Source organism: Hippoglossus hippoglossus, chromosome 8, assembly GCF_009819705.1.
Source record: "Hippoglossus hippoglossus isolate fHipHip1 chromosome 8, fHipHip1.pri, whole genome shotgun sequence".
Lineage (NCBI taxonomy): Eukaryota > Metazoa > Chordata > Actinopteri > Pleuronectiformes > Pleuronectidae > Hippoglossus > Hippoglossus hippoglossus.
The window spans coordinates 22,249,830-22,264,324 of NC_047158.1; the positions used below are offsets into that span (position 1 = coordinate 22,249,830).

At 45.0% G+C, this 14,495-nt stretch overlaps 1 protein-coding gene across 1 annotated transcript in view; it reads right to left on the reverse strand.

The window, feature by feature from the left end:
- LOC117766170 (thyroid hormone receptor alpha) overlaps positions 1 to 14,495 on the reverse strand; it is a 63,728-nt gene that overhangs the window by 27,450 nt on the left and 21,783 nt on the right. Inside the window, exon 3 of the mRNA XM_034592947.1 lies at positions 8,781 to 10,063. The gene's annotated coding sequence lies outside the window, so the exon portion shown is untranslated. The remainder of the gene's footprint in view (positions 1 to 8,780; positions 10,064 to 14,495) is intronic.

Sequence of the window (14,495 nt, forward strand, 5' to 3'; positions counted from 1 at the left end):
TGATTTCATGCACAGTCAAAATGTGGGCTGTCTTTAATCTGATAATAAACCAGAGACGAAGTGGAGCAGCTACTGGAGCTGAGATCCTGTCACAACTTCCACAACACCTGCTGCTGCTGCTGCTATCAAATGATTCTTCATGCCGTCGTGCTCCTGCCTCCTCACATCTTCTGTGAAGCATCTCAGGCAGAACCGTCTTCCTGCTGAGGATAAACTGCTGCGTGACCCTGAGGACACGGCGCCGGTGGAGGTGCTGGATAGAAGCTGCGACTGCTCTGTTATTGGACGGACTTAATAACCTCCCGCCCGGCCTTCCTCCCCCTGACCTCCTCTTCCTCTTCTAATCCTTTCCTTATATATATGACCTGTAATTCCTCGCTCAGCTCCTCGCCAATCCAATCTCATATATATCTGATGTTATCACTTTAAGTCATTCTGGAAATGCACTGAATCCTGCCGCCTGACACCGTCCTTCTCTCCCTCATTTTATTTCTCCTTCCCGCTGTCGGCGTCTTAATCTCCCCCCCCCCGTCTATAGGTAGAAAACCATTCAGAGAGAACATCTTACTTCAGCTGCAGCTACAGGTGAATCCTTCCACAACATGTGAGACTAAAACTGAATAATGGTTTTCTTTACCATCAATCTGTCAGGGACTAACCTGACATTTACATTTACGTGATTTATATTTGCATGTTAACTAGTGTGGCATTGTCCCTTTAAAATAAATAAAGATTAATATCAGGTTGTTAAATCTGAGAGCAAAGATTCAGGACGTCTCTTCAGGAATCCGAGCGCTGCAGCGCGGCTACGTGAGGATTCTGGTTCCTCAAATTAAAGCTTTGACTCAACACCAGGACTCTACAGTATGAAGACGTGCATCTTCTGCTCCTGCTAATAATTCACAATAAAAGCAAAGGAATGGATTCTGTCACCAGAGAAGATGGAGAGCTTTCCTGCAAGTGTCTATGTTTGTGACAGATAGACGTGAAAGATCATTTTCACTGTCACTTCAAGATCCCGACTCTAAAAGAGCAGCGCCGCTCGCGCTCGCCTCTCACAGACAGCGCTGACGCTCTAATCTGAGAACATGGGCATGAGAAGCACGACGTTCCGGGACACACGACTCTGCGACACACACTTGTGTACTGCTGTTGCACATGATTGTAAAATATGTTTATACAGCCATCAGTATCTCAAACCGATTATACTGGCCTCTCACAATAAAACTCACAAAGACGCCCGAGTCTTTTCCTCCAGCTTCAGAGTCTGAGTCAGTGCTCGAGTCTGAGCTCAGCTTCAGCTTTGACGACATTAACCTTCAATCTGCTGAACGATTCAAATCTGCAGAGACAGAAAAGCGTGAGCTGGTGTTTCCCACCGAGCTCAACGTCCAGCAGCACTTGACTACGGAGGGCGGCCCAGCGTGAAGTCAGGAGAACGGCTGTGAAGGTCTCTCTCTCTGTGAGCGGGGGGGTGTAAATAAACAGCTAAACTGCAGGACGTCGTCATTTCCACTGTTATGACGGAAACATTAATCACCGTGGACACCAAGATGCTTCAGAATTAGAATATGTCCTGCTTCTCTGTGAAGGGACAAAACTACCAACAGGAAATAGATATAAAGGAGAAAGATGTAATGAAGTAATGATGAATTTGAAGGTATTGGAACTTACTTATTACGTGATATTTTCTGTTGTGTGCCACTTTAAACCTCTACTCCACTATAAGTACATGATAAGTACTTTATACTTCATTTACCTGACATGGACAAGCTGCTTTGACCTAAGGTTGGGAACCACAATCTGAATCAGGCTCTGGTTCCTACTGGACTGAATCAGAACGTGCACTTCAATGACTCAGCGCTTTACTAAACCATAACTTCACACCTGAGGCCGTCGCACGTGTGTGGGCGCAGAGCAAATATCACAGGTCGAAGTTAAACAAAGGTGAAGCGTCGCTGCGAGTTGCCACGTGATCGTTTCAGAGAATGTTTACGTGAATTTAATTGCCGACACCGGAATGTTCAGCAAAAGTTTGAAAAGGATTCAATCACAAAGAGAGAAACACGACAAAGTTACCGAAGCACAGATAGAAGTGAGAGAGCAGCTCTGATTCATAGTCTCCAGATGTTATGGATCCTTCCCACTCGTGTTCATATCTCATTTGCACATCCAGCTGTCAACACAACCAGATGTTTTCCCTGTTCTTCATCATAAATTAATTGTTTTAACAAATGTCAATATTCCTCTTTATCAGTGTGTTTCTGTCGCTGCTGATCTGTGAGCTTCAGTTTCCCAATTTATCTTTCAAGCTCATTTTTAATGTGGGGACCTGACTCCCAGTCAATGTGCACCTCCCACAGTATATTAAAAAAACAAATCAATTAAATGAAATCAATTCTGAGGAGCACTTGAGACGGGAGCCAGTAAATTATGATTGATAAATACTACAGCACCTGGAGCCACTCGGGTTTGTGAGTGACGCTGAATCTCTCGTCTCCGACTGGGCTGTAAATGAGATTCGTTTTTCTTTCTGAATTGTTATTGTGGATTAAAACTCAGCATAATTGGAAATAAGCTGCCATTCAGGCTGATAAAGACAAACAAGCTGCAATATGCTGTATAGGAATTATTTCCCAGGAGATTTAAATGTGAGATATGAAAAGACTTTGTTCTAAGACTAAAGAGAAAAGGCAATAAAACCGAGTTAATTGTGAAAGATCACTGAGCTTCGTCAAATTTAAAGTTTCTTGCGGTTGTTTGTCATAATTTAGAAGTTACGAGTAACTTAGAAGCATGAGCTGCTTTCAGACGGGCATCGAACTCTTCATAATCCTGAGAGGGGCTGAACACATCGGACTCACTGGGACGTTCTCCGGAGCTTCTCCTGCAGCGACCTTCTTCTCGCCATCGGCTTCAGAGGCTGAGAAATGACTTTGTGTAAACGTTGGTCATTCTGAAAACTCTCAGGTTTTGGTGGCTCGTTTGTATTCAGCGTCTTAATGGTTCATTTAAACAATAATAAAGCTCAGAGTTACATCCCAGTGAGTCGTGCTGCTACCAGCCTAGACTGCTGAGGGAACTCCCATCATGCACTGCAGCACTTCTCTCTCTCTCTATATGGTTTCTGGAGATGGAAATAGATGTGTCCATTCTATATGTTTGTGTGTGTGTGTGTGTGTGTGTGTTTAGCACAGCATGTATCACTGCATGTGACACTGCAGGAATCAGCAGCCAGAAGATTGACTACTAATCAACCCTGAACAGCTGCATATAAAGGGGGCGTCTCCACGGGAACAGGCGAGGGCGGGTGCAGAGAGACGTGAACCATATCACATGCAGACCCATCGATCTAAATCTGCTTCTCGGGATAACGACCGAGTTTCTCCTGTAGAGCGAACAGCGAGGAGCAGGAAAGTGTTTGAGTCTCTGCAGCACGTCCTGCTCCCACGGAGGAAATCACATCCACGAGAAACGACTTCTCCTGACGTCTTGTCTGCCGAATGGAGAGAATCTGTCAAACTATATCAGGTCTGTCACAGATGACGAGCTCAAAAACATGGACGTGTGAAAAATGTGAAATGTCATAGAAAATGTGAAATGTGGGAGGAATGAGAGGGAGGGGGGGGGGGGGGATCGACCAGCAACGATAACTGGTCGTCTTTCTACAGACGTCCTCCAGAACAAAAGGAGCAGCTGCCACTTCACTGTCACGTCCGATTTGTCGAAACTACGATAAAACACCACATCGCCTTTCCAGTCGTAAATCTGAAAAACTGTAGCAGCTCAAAGTTAGCAGCATTTTGTGAGTCATGTTAAAGTCGTTGGAACTTGATTTTCTGATTAAGCGACAGCCCCTTGCAGACAAATTTTGTTTTCCCAGAGTTGCCAACTCTGCCGAGCACAGTTTCAGATTTCCACACTAATATTGCTCGTTTACAAAAGGAGCAAAAACCACAAGTTATGTAAGAAGTTGCTCGTCTTATAGTGAGAGCTCGAGAACAAAAAGCTTTCAATCAGTTTTGCTTCTTTCATTTAACAATAGGAGATAATACGATATCAGACCCTTCAGCCTCGTGGCAGCAGGATCCTGACGTAAAGCTTTCAAACGATCTCACAAACTTTGAATTGCTCTCTAAATGCTTCTCTGCAGCCCCAGCTCCCATCTACAGATTTAACACTTCTCTGCATACGTGTTTAACTGCCATGAAAAAGGAGTAACTCCTACACTGCAACCTGCAGCGGAGCAGTAAAACCCAAAACCTGCAGGTTGATCTCAGGCTGCATATGGCACACAGCCTGGGCCAGGAGAAGTGCCCTGGTTGCAGACTGCAGCTGATGTATTTACTGTATAGCGGAGCCTCTATATGAGGACAGCTGAGGGCATGGCCCGGATCATGCTGACATACTGAAACGAAGGCTGCCAAGGACTTTATGTCCCTCCACGTCTCAATCAATGCTCCTGCAGGCGAGCCAAGGGACAGACGATAGGAAAAAGGACATGTTAGAAAGGCTTGTTTTGAAACCCGAGAGGGACAGCGTGGACGTCAGAGACACCGAGGGACGAGAAGCAGACTCGTAACGAGAAAGTGACAGAGAGAGGGAGGACAGAGGGAGGAGAGGCAGGTGAGGGAGAAGGAAGCGAACACAGGTAACAGCAATACAGAAAAGAACAGAATGTGATCTGGCCTGGTTGCGTGTCACATGTGTGACAGGTGCTGCTCATCCTTTGAACCACGACACCTCTCCGCACATTCCTCGAACTCAGACGACCTTTAACGTGTGGAACAACCTCCTCAAGCGTCTTCTTATATGAACTGAATGTGTTTACACAGAACATAACTCGGAGCGTATGGCCGAGAGTTCCCTCAAGTTCTACATTCTTATCCAACATGGGTGTTTACACCTTAGAGGCCAGGTGCGACGCCTGCCTGCTTCTCCCTTTGGAGCCGGATTAAAACGCGTCTCATCCACGATGTCGTGTGACTGATGAAATACTTCATTGTTCGCTGTAATCGATTCCACGGCGATCGAGGAGCCATTTGTGTGCAGATTCTCTGGAGTTCATGTCTGAAAACGTCTAACTGTGTATTTATCCTGCAGTCTGTGCTGCTGATATCCGATCCAGGGATAAAAGAAAAGCTGATAAGGATTCACAGTTCGATAGCGTGTAGCTGCATCAACACTATTGATTGGCTCCTGTCAGTGTTTTCATAAACAGCGATGCAGTTACTCTCCCAGCGAACGGAGAGAAAAGCAATTTTCCATAAAAGCAGGAGAGGTATTTGTGTTGTGTGGTTCCCGTGCAGCACGTTGTCCAGGTTCCATCTCAAAGTGTTTTCTCTCATCATTTACATTTTATTATCCAACCCCGGTTTTGTCTCTGCATAACATTTTGTCCCCGTTGTTTTTCCCTTTGCCTTGAAGTGAGATATTTTTATCTGTTGTTCTTTTAAATCTCATAGCTATGAATTAATAATGAGCTTCCTTTACGTGCAAAACAATGGATGTTATGTGCTGATATATGAGACACGAGCTGAGCAGGTCACTTCCTCCCCTCGTGTATAAGATGTTCATTAGATTATTAAACCGTTTCAGACACATTGTTATATTGTCTGTGTGAAATCAAATATTTGATAAAAAAGCTATTAATTGCAACTTTGTGAGTTATTTACTGATGAAATATATAAAAATGTAAATAAAGAAAGACAGAAAGTTCAAGATCAAGATTTAAAGCTTCTATTCAAAGTGGCAGAATCTATTTGCTCTTGTGGAATTGTCTCAAACGAAGGAGGTGAAATTGAATCCGCGCTCCAGAGAGTTTGACTGTAGTTAAAATATGACTTTGACCAGTAACGATCAGTCGTGACAGGTCCGACCTTTGAGAAGAACACGTTCAACTGAGACTTTGTGGACGGACTTGAAAAAGGCTTTTCATTCATTATCCCCACGCAACCTGCTGGAGCTTGAGCAGGAGGAGAGGGGAAGCGGAGCCGACACAGACCGATCCACTTAGACTCAGCACTGATCAGTGTCACTCCCAGGAAATCTACTTGGATTCAAAGCTGTGAGACGATAAAACATGAAAAGCTCCAGAGAGAGGCAGGTACTTTTTACAGGCTCGGTACCAACAATAATAAACCTCAAACTAAAAGTGAAGGATCACGAGAAGTGACGGAAACATCTGAATTCAGCTAAATCCACAGAAAACCTGTCGCATGATGTTTGGAACAACCTTCCTCTCAAGCAACTTTAAAAAGTGCACCAGGGAACTTTGGAGAATTGGTGCAATAAACTATTCATGGCTGTATCTTTAAAGGCATCATCACTTTACATTAAAATGTTTCATTAATTAATCACAATAAGAAATGTTAGATTCTATAATTCCAATTCCACGATAAAATATAAACTATTCTAAATGCTATCGTGTCGGTGCCATAACGCTGAACATACTTCAGGAACATACTTCAGGAACATACTTCAGGAACATACTTCAGGAACATACTTGATTTTTGCATTATGCATGGAACAAATACACGAGAATGAAGCGACAGATGTTGACAAACCCAGCTCCTGTTTGCGATGGTCCACCGGTCAAGTGAACACAACCCGCCCACGCTTTCATTTTTCAGAGACGCACACAGCTTCCACTCACTGACCTACTGTATTTTAACACAAAGTGAGACGGTGCGTGTTCGAACGAGAACGAGGGGAAAAACCTGCCGTTAAACAAAACCTGTTTCAAACTGCTCCTCGTGCCTCTTGGAGGTAGATTCATTATGAACTTAGTGTACGTTATAAACTACAGTGAAATAAACTGTAGAGACGCAGCAGTGAGTTGAAGCTGAATACAAAAAACAGTTTGAAAGCTCATCAACGTTTCCCAGTGGTTTCATTCTTTGAGGATTTTAAAACTCTGCAAAGTTCTAAAGGATAAATATGAATTCTTTGTTGTTGCTATCGAGGCATGAAGGCTCTGGCTGGTATGTGCCCTCGCATGTGACTGGCCGACCCGCTGGGTTACCGCCTGGTAGACGTGTGCGATAAAAGAGCTAAAGCACAGATTAACTTTTTGCCACCCTGTTCACCAGCCCTTCAAAAGAATGACTGAGGGAGTTTGACTCTTTAGTGCCACTGACCCAAGGCTCGGTGAAGTTGATGCAACGTTTAAAAGTGAAGGTCGGAACCAGAGAAAGAATCTCCTGCTACGTTCCGAATATGTGAAAGACAAAGTCTGGAAGAAACTCCAGAGAAACTCCAGAGAAACTCAGAACCCAGCTGTTCACGTCTGAAAACAGCTTTAATGTTACGGGGACATTTTGTTCCCATAAGGAAAACAAGTCCCAACAGTGTGACTGTGTTTAAACTGATTTAATTCTGCACTATAACATGAGTAATGTTACACACACACACACACAGAAACACACACACACACACACAGAAACACACACACAGAAACACACACACACACACACACACAGCAGGATTGCAGCAATAGTCTCAGAGAGCCCATGGAGGAGTCATTCAATGCTCCAGTATCATGCACCTGTACACACACACACACACACACACACACACACACACACACACACACACACACACACACACACACACACACACACACACACACACACACACACACACACACACACACACACAGACACACACACACACACACACACACCTATGCATCAATACATGTGAACACAAACACTTTCAACAAACTACTTTTAAATGACTGGTCCACACACAGACACACACACACACACACAAGGCAGCGATCTGATTGGCTGACGCAGGCCCTGCGTTCTGTACATTACGGCGTATCTGAGTCACAGGTGGGGGAGGCAGGCTGTATATTGCCGTGGCAACACGAACCAGAGGGCGGGGACAAGTTATGGTGCTGCGATGTGAGGAGACTTTCAATGACGCCGAGGCTGGTACATGCATGTGACTGGAGGACTGTGGGAGGGATGCAGAGGACAGAGGGCGTCTGAGGTGAGGCTCGTCCTCCCCCCCCCCCCCCACCAGCTTGCTCCATGTCCCACCATCTTTCTTTACATGCTCTCCTCCTCCCTTCTCACAGAAAGGGACAGAGTGTGACTTGCAGACTCCAGGTAATCCTCATAACAAGGATATTACACGTTTTAAATGACGGGACCTTTTCCTGTTGACTTTATTGAGCCGTATTTTTAAAATGAGGCAGTAAAAAAAAAAACCTATTACAGAAATGTTGAAATACATTTAAGGGATGTTCTAAAAAATAAAATCTTCACGGCAGGTGGCCGTAAATTTGGGAAATGACTTTTCAGTAGAGTCGTTACGTCGAATCTTTACACTTTTTGATTGCAACATTTACACGTCACTCAGTCGAGGCTTCGTCAAGCGCCGAACTTTTTTTTTTTTTTACTGAACTCTCATTTTCTATTTGAGGCTCAGAAGTACGTTGTAAGACGGTTCGGATTCAGTTAATGACCTTTACAGCTCAGAGCTGCTTCCATCTCTCGTAATACCCCGACTGTCTCTTCTCTGTATCATTTAATAAGGCAGAAATGCCAGTTAAATGTCAGTTAGACACTAAGATATAGAAATATGCAAACTAAAAAGTACTTTTCTTTTGTTGTTAGTATAAAATGGAAAGTGGCGTGAGCAGGGAACAAAACAGCTGGATCCTACTCGTGTGTATGATATGACTGAGATCTTCTTTACATCCCGTCAGCAAGGAGAAGAAAGAGGAGAAGGACACATGCTGATGAACAACATAAGAAGACACAACTCACCGCTGCATTCTTCTCTTTACTCGTAATGCTCCCCCCTTCCTCCTCCTCCTCCTCTTCCTCCTCGCTGGTGCAGAGTATGGATCTTCTCAGTGTTTACTCTTCTCACTTTCTCCCAGGTTTACAGTGGAGTCTGCCAGGAAGAGCTTCAGTCTCTGCGGTTTCCCCTCACGAGCAAGAAAAGCTAATGACAACTTCTCCTGCTCCGAGGGAAGCTCCACTTCTCTGGAGGCTCCGCCGGGTGAAGAGGAAGCTCAAGGCAGAGGGGGAACTTCTGAGTGATCTCTGAAGGCCTCGGATGCTACGGCTTATGCCATGAGGCTCGTGTGTGTGATGTGACTTGGCTGCCTGAGAAGCGCACGGAGTGAGGTTTCCTGCCAGTTGATGTTCTGAAGTCTCCCCCTGCTTCTCTGGAGGCCGCCCGCGCTACTGTCGCTGTACTCCTGCCTCTAAGGCAAATGGAAGATGCTGGAGTGAGGTGTCTACTGGGTAGACTGAAGCAGCGGGCTGGTGAGCACGTGTTGCCTGCTGGGTCGAGCACCAGGACAGTGAACGCTGTCACTGAAGGGTTCCCTTCTGTTTCCTTGACTGAGTGAGTTTCTAGAAGATGTGTGTGCTGAGGTATATTGTTGCCAGGTATATTTTACAGAAGGTGAGGATACTGTGAGTGTGTAGCTGCCTGTGTGGCAGCGCGACCTTTTCCTTCCAGTTCGAACTAGCCCAAGGTCCAGGCTACAATTGTGGATCAGTACGATTCATGCAGTGAGCGGATCCGAGCCGGCAGGTGGTGAGAGGTCCAAGGTCATTGCTGGTTGTCGCGGCCTCAGTGGGTAGAGCTCGAGAGGCAATGCAGGTTGTCAGGGCAACAGCAGTGAAAGGTCACAGGCGTGTTCTCGCTGAGTGTTCCAGTCACTGGGCCGGTGGAGGAGGTAGGCAGTGGGAGAAGATCCCTGAGGTAAATGGAGAAATGTTGCACGAAGAAAATAATAAAAAAAAAAAAAAAAAAAAGAGGAAACTGAGAGCAAACAATAAATTGCTGATTTTTGTTTTTTCCTTTTCTGTTTCGCTGGGAGGTAGAACGCTGAAGAGGTGTTCTCTGATTGGCTCAGAGCGCGAGGAGAGGACGGCGGGAGGTAAAACTGTGCTGCTTCAATCTTGACTGTATTTTTCTATCTTGTGTCTCTTGAAAAAGTAGAATGCTGGTGGTTTTCCAGTGTCCATCTGAGGAAGTCGATGCTCGGCTCTGCCTCTTGACATGAACAGGTCGGTTCCTTCAGGGGCTCCACCTGCGGAGAAACAACAACAGGTCAGAGTAGGACCACAGCAGAACATCGATAGCAGTACTGTAATTGGACACCAGGGGGAAGGGAGTCCAATAACAAAAGGAATAATTCACCAAACTTCCCCAAGTGTTGAGTTGGCTGAGATTATAACTGGAAGAGTTCTCCAACAATATTGTTTTTTCTGTTTCACATTTTTGTATTTTTATCTTGAATTTCTCATTTGTTCATAGAGTGAGTTTATGAGAAAGTGACCCAGAGCCGATTTCCCACCTGACTAGGACATCCTCAGGCTGAGGACCTGAAGAGGAGCAGTGAGGTGTAGAAGCAGAAGAGTATGTGGGCAGCTTTGTTTCCACGGTGAATGGGATGGAACCTCCCAGTGAAGAACAGAAACACGTCACTGTCACAGTTTGATATCAAAGCCACGGCAGAACTGGCACTAACAAAGATAGAGATCACACTCTCGTTGGCCTGGAACAAGAACGACTTTCACAGAAACAAGCCCAGACGATTAATTATAAGGTGATTGGAACAGTCTGGATTGTTCGTCTTGTTACAGGAAAAGTTCTACCAGCACAAAAAATGACTCCAGCTTCCATCTGATTTTCTGAATCACGAGGGATCTGGATTTTGTTCTTTAACAAGTGGAATTCCGTCAAACGCTTCCAGAGCTCATCTCCCAGCTGAGCAGCAAATCTTCAGGCTCTACATGGGAGGTGACAGAGAACCTACTGGTGGGATCACGAACATTTACTGAAGCACGTGCGTCAATCTGTCGCAATCACATGCAAACTAAACGATGCTTTTTCGTCTATAGAGTTTAGTGATGCAAAATGAAATACTGCACATGCTGCAGCAGACACGTGATAAACGTAAAGAAGCAAACAGAAGCACCAGCGTGTGTTGTGGCTCTGAACATCTCACACAGGCTCTGCAGCGACGACGGAACAGAAAACAAATGAGGGATGTTCTTCTTGCAATAACAAAAGCTACAGTACTTGTTCAGTATGCAAAGCAGCTTCTGGGTGGAAAATCTATTGTTGGCAGCCCGCATTTGAATGCACACAATGTACACAAAGACACACACACACACACATTCCGTGTTAATCTTCCTCCATCTGTGCAAGCTGCACTTGGGTTGGGTTTCTGACAGACGCACATAATTCTCTTTGTGTGACCGTCTTTCTCATGAGGGAAAGGTAGGATCATGCTCCGGACACACATGCACACACGCACACATGCACACACGCACACATGCACACACGCGCACACACGCACACACACATACATAAACACATACACAAACACACAGGTGGAGGCACCATGATCCAACTAAGTCAACCACTTGATTCAAGACTCCCGTCTGAGGCTCTTTTCTCACCAGTTAAAACCAGTTGTATGAACAATGAAAAGGACACACACACACAAACTCCTACACTCACAACACACCCTCACACACACACACACACACACAACTCACATATTCAAAAAAAATGAGATGCATCAAAACTCTACACCCACACATGAGAGGGAGGGGGGGGGGGGGGGGGGGGGTTGGAAGCTGTTTGGTTGGCAGTTAAGACTTAAGTTACATAAACTGGACATAATTAGTAGCTCCACTAAACAATACATACATGTACTGTATGTATATGTATATATACATATACATACATGTACTGTATGTATATGTACATAATGTTCCTGGAAATATCCTTGTTTGATGAAACTATACATTTTTTGGCGACGTTTTATTTCACGGTATCACTTTGCTGGTTTCCTCCTCATATTCTGTGATGGAGGCACAATCCACTGGTGTGGCGGCGATGACCAGGACACCAGTGCACCGCCGACCACTACCTTCCCACAACTCCAGGGAGACAAGCTCTGCTGACCCCATTGACCCCAGGACCCCCGGCCCACACACGAGCAAACACACACTGTAGATACCAGCTCCTCTACATTAGCCTGTGCTTGTATTGTGATAATTTGATATGATCACATATTCCCATCTGTCCCTCTGCTGTCTTTACGTCTGTCCTGTGACAAACAACAACAAACACACAACCGTCCTCTTCCTCCAAACACACAGATCTCCGAGACAAACACAGGAGACCTCAGCAGCGGCTCGGATGAACCAACAGCAGGAAACGACAAATGAAAGAGACGTCCAGACTAATGTGATGAAGGAAGACGGAAGGAGAGCGAGTGGGACGAGAGCAGAGAGAGGAGACCTCCCTCCCCCACCAGGAGCTGTGACAGATTTACAGTGCAGCCTGTTATCACCGCTGCCGGCTGCCAAATTGGCTGCGAAGTTAAAAAAAATAAATAAATGACCAGCCGCCGTCCAAATTAGCGACCACTTGGCAGCGGAAAGAGAGACATGAGATGAAAAGGAAAAAGGAGGTGGTCTTAAGAGATGATCAAATAATTCCTCCGTCAGCCCAGAGATTCAGGAACCGGGCGGATGAGCTGTGGTCAGTGTGGAGTCGTCGGTTTCTAAACTCATTTGATTGAGTAATTCAAATGTTTTCAGAGAAACTGGATTCGTTTTGTAGTTTTCAGGGATTTAAGTCCAGCAGATAATTAAAGACATATAGAAGCGTGTCTGCAGATATAAAGATATGAAAACTGGAAAGAAAACTATACTGATCCAATACTAAATATATATATATATATATAATACACACACATGTATATATTTAGTAGCACCTTGGCAAGTGACTTGGCCGCCTGTCGTTTTCTGACCCTGACCTGAAACTTCAGAGGAGACTGGAAACCAAAGATTATCAATAAACTATCACAGTGTTGCTTTTATTGTCTCTGAACCTGCTGACTTGTCTTCTCCTGTAAGAGACTGGCACAGCGAGCTGGCAGCTGATCTGTGTGTGTGTGTGTGTGTGTGTGTGTGTGTGTGTGTGTGTGTGTGTGGTGAGCAGTCACTTGGCTCTGTCTCAGTATTTGGCAGCAGGTAGCGATGAGGTCATGCTGCATTCTTATCGAAGGTTGTTGTGTTTTTTATCATGACTCCTCCATGATTTTTGGAAGAGGATGGATTTGGAGGCTGGAAAACACCCACCACCCCCCCCCCCGCCTACACACACTCTGCAGGGACGACTGCTGGTTTTCAGCCAAACGTGCGTGTGTGTGTGTGTGTGTGTGTGTGTGTGTGTGTGTGTGTGTGTGTGAGAGAGACCTTCTGACTTTCCCAGCAGTGAGGAGGATATAAACGCTGCACCTGCCAGATGCTAAATAAATGTTCTTTTCGCAGTATTTACAAAGATCCGCTTGCACAAACAAGCTCGAACAAAGACAAGAGCACAATCTGTAACTGAACATGAATATATTTGTATCTGAGCTGTAGGCTCGGGTTGCTTTATCTTTCCATCCGCGTGTGGCACTGTGGAGTGCTGCTGTGCACGTGAAGCTGTGAGGCAAAGCCAGGAAACCCAACACCACGGACCTGGAGAAACCTGTTCAGCAATGCAGTGTGTTGTTTGGACTGAGGGTGGTAGACCGTTGCTATCGGCTGATAGTATCCCAGCTGTGTTTGGGTTGAGTGCTGTTCTCACTGTGGGTGTTTAATGAATAGTTCTCAACCTTCCCTCTTTGCAAACTGTCTCAGAACACAAGCGCCTTAAATAAGGAAATAACAAATGAACTAAATGCTAAAAAAGCACGTGGAGAAAAATGAGTACAAATCGAAGTAGAGTAAAAACTAACATGTGTATTCATGTGATACTTGGTGTCATGTGACATTCTGCAGAAAGCTGATATTTCCCTTGTAAAAGCTGCAAGAAGTTGAAAACCACGGAGCAACAAAGGTTTGATGTATAAATCTTCAGGGACGACTGATCGTTCACGTTCCTCATAACAAGCTCAATAAAGTTATGTTCAAATTGCTCTTTTTGCCACGAGCTTCCACAATAAGTGAAAAATCTCGATTGTGTTTCTCAATTTCTACAAGACAACCATACAGAGTTTGAACCGATAAGAACGAAGTGAGCTTTGCTACAGGAAAAATGTTTGTAAGTGCAGCGATTATAGCACCAGGCAAAAATAATAAAGTCTAGTTTCTTTGTTTTCAGTAAAAAACGTTAACGTCCTGGATGGAGAACGGAACATGAAACAGAAAGAGTCATTAATGCTGCTGGACCATGAATAAAATCACATTCATCACACGGCCTCCTACAAAAAGCTGCAGGATCCAAGTTAAAACAACTGAAATGGGCAGCGTCACTGGGTGAAGGTGGAGAAGGTCGACGGAGGAAGAGTCGGTCTGAAGGGATTCAACTTCAAACAGAAGTCTGAAGCTTCAACAACACTGAGAACAAACATCAACTCTGCCTGACGTCCACACGACTCCAGAGTTTCCAAGTGTCACTGACAGTTAAACTCTGCATTTTACTATCATACAACACGTGGAGGAGACGAGATA